The sequence below is a fragment of the Vanacampus margaritifer genome, chromosome 20 (genome assembly GCF_051991255.1).
Source record: "Vanacampus margaritifer isolate UIUO_Vmar chromosome 20, RoL_Vmar_1.0, whole genome shotgun sequence".
NCBI lineage: Eukaryota > Metazoa > Chordata > Actinopteri > Syngnathiformes > Syngnathidae > Vanacampus > Vanacampus margaritifer.
This window is the reverse complement of record NC_135451.1, coordinates 2,067,501-2,074,833: the sequence shown is the minus strand read 5'-3', so window position 1 is coordinate 2,074,833 and position 7,333 is coordinate 2,067,501. Positions and strand designations below refer to the sequence as shown.

Genomic DNA, 7,333 nt, shown 5'->3' with positions numbered 1-7,333 from the left:
CATATCCATATACATAAATATATACGTATATATATATAAATATACATATATATATATATACACATAAATATATATGTATATATATAAATATACATATATATATATATATATATATATATATATATATATATATATATATATATATATATTGAAAGATATTAGAACATTTTTAATACCTAATTTCATATATCAACTATTGTTACACATTATGAACATTTTAATTCTTCATATTAACCTATAAGACATATTTTGTGTCCTGAGCAGAGCAGATGATGTCGACCTCGTATGGTCTGGCCTTAAGCTGGGTCATATTATTTAGTCTAAAAAAGTTCCTTCTCAGCGTTTTGTGCGAAAGCACATTTAGCCCTTGAACCAGAATTTGTCTCAAAACACACACACATACTCCTTTGGCTGGTATACACTGATTGGTCCAAAATTCCTTGTTTTATTTGTACACGCACATCTCGGTCATGAAAACAGAATTAGTTTTGAAATAACACACACACACACTTTACTTTCTTCATCAGTCACGGCCACTGTAAATTTGGTTCAACTTGTTTGTGAGATTTTGCTATGGGAAAATCCTTCAACTATATAACACCTTCTGTCTCAAAAACATCCACCTGACCTTGTTTACGCCATCTGCTCACGGAAAAGTACCAGAGAGTATGTTTAGTCTACAAATGAAAAGGAGGAGGTCTTTTTAACTATAAGAAGCTATTGTACACGTAGAAGGACACATTTGACGCTCTGAAAATTCCACGTTCTTTAAGTGAAGAATCAGAAGCTGTTGTATGTCCAGAGACTCTCTGTTTTTATTAAATCATTTTTGCAAAAGGTGTATTTTTCTTGCATCAAACCTATCCTCATTTTTGGAACACGCAAAGAGGACAAAATTTATTTTATTCCTCTTCAAATTGGTGAACCCGACGTAAAACGACGGTTTGTGGCGGTGCGTTCACAGGCGAATGGAACTCTCGGCCACATTAATCAAGGTAAGTGGACACTTTATCCACGTTTTAGGAGTTCTGTTTGTCTGAGAACGCTGCGGCTGATAAATTCGTCTTGCAAAATTATATTGAGGATGGAATTTGTGTAAGAAAAATAGTGATAAATTTTGAAATCGTGTAGTTGGACGAGAAGTACCAGATTTCGGATTTTACCACGGTGTTTGAAGTACACATACGTGGTGACGTAAGCATTGTATACGGAAATGCCGTCACGTTGGGAAATGCGCTAATATGAAATGAAGATGAAATGAAGATGAAATAAGGTCGCGCTGAGGTGACAACAGGCATAAATTAAATGTCGATAGATTCTTGGATGGAATTAGGGAAATATTCTAGATTGAAACAGCGGAGAGATCGCCCGCTGGTAGTAAATCGAAAATAAAAGTTCCTTGAATAATATGGAAAATAGGCATAAAACTAAATGTCGGGAGATTCTTGGATTGGAATTAGGAAGATTATGATTGACACAACGGCTAGATCGCCCGCTGTGAAGATATCGATAATAGATCCTTGAATAATGGATTATTTTGCTCAGCGCAGATGAGGATTCTGCACAATTGAATCTAATAATTGTGAACAGACAGGCTGAAATGGACGTACAATTTTAATTGACAAAGATGATACGCTATTAAAATGCCGATAGACTGCTTCATAATTGACTTAAAGCAGTATGTTATTTGTTGTGTGTACAGATGAAATAAAGTCGCGCTGAGGTGACAACAGGCATAAATTAAATGTCGATAGATTCTGGGAAGGAATTAGAGAACTATTTTAGATCGAAGAAGCGGCTGGATCGCCCGCTGGCAGTAAATCGAAAATAAAAGTTCCTTGAATAATATGGAAAATAGGCATAAAACTAAATGTCGGGAGATTCTTGGATGGAATTAGAAGATTACGATTGACACAACGGCTAGATCGCCCGCTGTGAAGATATCGATAATAGATCCTTGAATAATGGATTATTTTGCTCAGCGCAGATGAGGATTCTGCACAATTGAATCTAATAATTGTGAACAGACAGGCTGAAATGGACGTACAATTTTAATTGACAAAGATGATACGCTATTAAAATGCCGATAGACTGCTTCATAATTGACTTAAAGCAGTATGTTATTTGTTGTGTGTCACGTCATTGTTACAACAGAAATATGAATGCGCAGATGAGGATATTGGTACGTAACGTTACGAGGGGTTTCTGCACAATTGAATCGAATAATTGTGAACAGACAGGCTATATTAGTCGAGAGACTGCTTCGTAATTGACTTAAAGCAGTATTTATTATTTTAGGAGGAGATATTCGTTTGTTTATATGCCGTCTTGTCTGTGAAGAAAATCTGACGTCACGGTTATTTTTAAAAGGACCGCGATGAGATATGTTGTTGACTAATTCTGTTATAAGTGAGACGTCACTTCATTTTAAATATTAATACGACTGAACTACGATAATCTATAATATAATATAATATAATATAATATAATATAATATAATATAATATAATATAATATAATATAATAAGCTATAAAATACGGGCAATAATTAATAGAAAGAAAACACTGTTTGAGAACTACAAAAATGGTTGTCATGAGGCGACAGGGAGTTGCGAGCACATGCGCATTTGCGATCGGAGAAATGCCCAGTCCGTGGTTTGAAAAACTGATAAAATGGATATACGATTGCGGTGGAATAAATTTTATGGCGCCGTTATAAACTACGGTAAGTTAATTTTATTGATGGGGGACGTTGAGGCTTGCGCCGCCGGGCGTTCGACGTACAAATACGAGATAAAAGAACACGTTTACGAGTGGAATAAAAACGACACATAATCGTGTATTTTTGGATAAGATGATGATGAATAATGCTAGAATACTAGCTTTAGGTATTTTTGTGAAGTTATAACCATTTATATAACTTTAAATAATGATATAAGACTAAATGATTTAACCTGATATCACTTCCGCTAGTCGGAATTAAAGCTTCCGGATTAAACATACCGTTTAAATAATGACTTAAAATGTAATTAATATTGAACGACGGGACTTGATTATATTGTGAAAAAGGTTAGTTTATTCTAATAAGATATGGCATTTGTTCGATGGTTTTAATGACGGCAATTTAACTTTGAAGGTGCGTACACGGCGACCGCCCGTTAATAATGTTATGAGTGTATGTAATTTTTATATAGAGGAGAGTCCCGGACGTATCTTTAAGAAAAGTGTATTGAAAAAATGATTAATACTGAAATGTTGCTTTGCAAATAAAATAACTATAATACAAATTTATGTAATAAAACAAATTAAGCCGTTTAATAAACGCTAAACGGGATAAATTAATTAGACGGTAAAATTACTAATACAACTTCTAACGCTAAAACCAGCAAGCGTCTGCGTTAAATAATTGAACGACATTATATAAATTGTTGCCGTAACTGATTTTATAAGCCCCTTATATAAATTTCTTAAGCACTAATGTTGAATACTTAAACTGGCTTCACGAGTGCAAATACGTCATATTTAAAATTATGTTTGATATAAAACGAATGAATATTAATACACAAATAACATAGAGAGGTATAGTTTTAAGATATTATAAAATTTAGATGCATATCTTATGCTTATAGAACATAAATAACTTTAACTAAAAACGAATAACTTGGATGGCAATTAATGTGGAATAATTCTTTATATAGATGATTGTTTTTTCCCTTATGATTTTGTTTGTGCGCGAGAACATTGTTTAATAAATTTTAAATATCTTTTCAGAATCAGGAGACACACCCATTAAGGACAATTGGGGTCCCACCAAAGTGCCATATTCCGGTCCTGGGGATGAAGTAATGTGTTAATTATAATTTAAAGATGTTTTTTTATTTTTTTTCTCCCATGTTTATAAATAGAAAATAATTTTAATCTCTCCCGAATATATTTAACCTTTGAATTCGACATTTGAAGTCTCATTACAAACAGACTGGGGAAGCTATCTGGAAGAATCACATTTTTGACATAATTTGAGGTGCTATGTAATTAAAAATCATTCCTGCTTTGACGTTTGACCAAAGGCTGACTTTACGGGCTGCGGCCTCCATTGAGAAAACATTCATTGAAAACTACACACTTATTAATTAACTATATTTGTAAATTGTTAGAGTATATCTGTCCTACCTCATCCTAATTATTATTCATGAAGGTATGCAAAACATATTAAATTAAATATTGTAAACCATAACAAATATTGACATATAATTAGCAATTATTTAAAATTGTAAACTTTCATTGTTTTAATTATTATTTTATTATTATTTTTTATTTTATTTTTTATTTAAAATTTTTTTTATTTTCTTCCCTTTTCTCAATTTTTTTTTAAATTTTTTAATAAAGGAAGTTTTTGTTTTTAATATTTACTGACATGTTATAACCTAAATACTGTTGGGGCAGATTTGAATGTTTTCAGTCGAGTGAGGATTATTGGTCAGGGGTCATTATTTCAGAACAAAGTCTTACAAACAGAACAAACAGAATTTTTTCCCACAGGAGAGGCCTACAGAACTTTACTAACATTTACTAACTCCTAACTATATAACACTACCAAAATGCTCTTTCAAAAAGAAGGGATGTGAATAAATGTTTATTAGTGACTAAATGAAAATATTTTGCACCCAGATGAGGTGATGAAAAGGTCAATCTAGTCCAGTCCACGGGGCACCTGGTTCCACATCTTGCCTATTAGACCAGCCGGAGGTCCGCCTTCTACTCAACCCCCACCTTCAGGAGCCAGCCACCACCGGGAATCAACAGAGAGACCAGCCAGCTGCTCCAGTGACCAGACGTGCCAGCCGAGAGGCCATTCAACTGCTTCCAGTTTCCACCAGACGAGCTGAGGATTACCCAATGGAGATAGGAGGAATGTGTCCCTTTTCCGGGGCGTTCCACAAAGAATGAGTCACGCCTTGGGCCCGGTGATCATCTCTGGCAGTTGATGTGGGTTCTAAAAAAGCTGAAGGAATCCATCCATCCATCCATTCCCTTGACCACTTGTCCTCACAAGGATTGTGAGGGTACTGGAGCCTATCCCAACTGGCTTCGGGCAGGAGGCAAGGTGCAACCTGAACAGGTTGCCAGCCAATCGCAAAGCTGAAGGACTCTGTTTGAAAAAAAACAAAAAAAAAACGCAAGCAACAAAACTTCCCTAGCCCAAACGACAACAAGTCTTCAATCGCGTCTCCAATTGCACGTACATAATGACACTCTTTCTCATACTGACTGTCATGCCAATTTGCTATTTCTGGGATCCCCCAACACAAATTTTGAACATAATCACAACACACTGTCTTCATATATGATATGCCTATTTTACTGAGAAAAAAACAAAAAATCTTTTAATGAATCACATTGTTTTGACATATGACTGACCTCCTCTCCTGCTAAAAAGAATGTTTTCATTTTTCCTCTTCCTATGTTGCACCTGCCATTGCGATGATGAAAATCCCGTGGGAATCCTTTGGTAAAAATGTTTAAATATTTAGTTATTGGGCTTTATTTTAAATAAGCCCAAAGGTTGGACTGAAAGATATTATAACATTTTTAATACCTAATTTCATATATCAACTATTGTTACACATTATGAACATTTTAATTCTTCATATTAACCTATAAGACATATTTTGTGTCCTGAGCAGAGCAGATGATGTCGACCTCGTATGGTCTGGCCTTAAGCTGGGTCATATTATTTAGTCTAAAAAAGTTCCTTCTCAGCGTTTTGTGCGAAAGCACATTTAGCCCTTGAACCAGAATTTGTCTCAAAACACACACACATACTCCTTTGGCCTAGTATACACTGATTGGTCCAAAATTCCTTGTTTTATTTGTACACGCACATCTCGGTCATGAAAACAGAATTAGTTTTGAAATAACACACACACACACTTTACTTTCTTCATCAGTCACGGCCACTGTAAATTTGGTTCAACTTGTTTGTGAGATTTTGCTATGGGAAAATCCTTCAACTATATAACACCTTCTGTCTCAAAAACATCCACCTGACCTTGTTTACGCCATCTGCTCACGGAAAAGTACCAGAGAGTATGTTTAGTCTACAAATGAAAAGGAGGAGGTCTTTTTAACTATAAGAAGCTATTGTACACGTAGAAGGACACATTTGACGCTCTGAAAATTCCACGTTCTTTAAGTGAAGAATCAGAAGCTGTTGTATGTCCAGAGACTCTCTGTTTTTATTAAATCATTTTTGCAAAAGGTGTATTTTTCTTGCATCAAACCTATCCTCATTTTTGGAACACGCAAAGAGGACAAAATTTATTTTATTCCTCTTCAATATATAAATATACATATATAAATATACATATATAAATATATACGTATATATATATATACAAATATATATATACAAATATATATATATGTATATATATATAAATATACATATATACAAATATATATATATACATATATATAATAAAAATATACACATATATATGTAGATATATATTTCCATATATATATATATATATATATATACGTATGTATGTATATACATATATACACATACGTGGTGACCAGAGACATGTCCAACCCATTATTGATGAAGCATTTTAAACTCCTGATCAAGTAAATGACCTAAAAATTCTGCCCTTCCAAGACATGTAAACTAGTGTTCTTTCGCAAATTAGGGCCCGAGTAGCGACGGCTATGAAGTCCCTAATGTTTTTTGCAATTATGCAGTTGCTTTTTATAATCTTGTTTATTTTGTAAAACCGTTTATTTATTTTAAAGAAAAAAGAATGTTAATCCAGTGATACACAAGGGAACACTGTAGTGCACCAATTAGAAAAATGAAAACCCTCTGTCAAAATTAAGATGTTCTTAAAAATTAATCATATGTAGTGAAAGTTTATTTAAGTGGATAGAAACTTTGAGTTGTGAGCCAAAAATGTCTCAACATGGGGGATATTGGTAAACATGGTAACAACACTTTACTACATATGAATTTGATAATTAATTTTTTTGTTTTTTTGTTTGTGATTCGATATTTTTGTTAGTGTGACCGATTTTATTAAATTGAACAAAAGCAATACAATGTGAATATTACTGTTAGAAAACGATCCTTAAGTTTTCCGCATGTTCGTAATGTTGATTTTCTGAATACAGACTGGAGATCGGTGAACAGGTCCTTCGAAGGATTTATTTTGCAGAAATTTCTGGACACAGACAAGATCGCTTTGGTTCCCCTTGTGTGTGTCCCTCCCACTTGTAGTTGTTCTTTATACTTTCAGCATCCCAGCCCCCAAAAAAACCCTCCCCTCTCTAAAGA

The 7,333-nt window shown here is 33.8% G+C and overlaps 1 long non-coding RNA gene across 1 annotated transcript in view; it reads left to right on the top strand.

Annotated features, from left to right (window-relative positions):
• The first annotated feature begins 2,750 nt into the window (after positions 1 to 2,750).
• LOC144040581 (uncharacterized) overlaps positions 2,751 to 7,333 on the top strand; it is a 5,114-nt gene continuing 531 nt past the window's right edge. Inside the window, exons 1-2 of the long non-coding RNA XR_013289768.1 lie at positions 2,751 to 3,842; positions 4,669 to 7,333. The exon at positions 4,669 to 7,333 is cut by the window's right edge and continues 531 nt beyond it. This is a non-coding gene — a long non-coding RNA (uncharacterized LOC144040581). The remainder of the gene's footprint in view (positions 3,843 to 4,668) is intronic.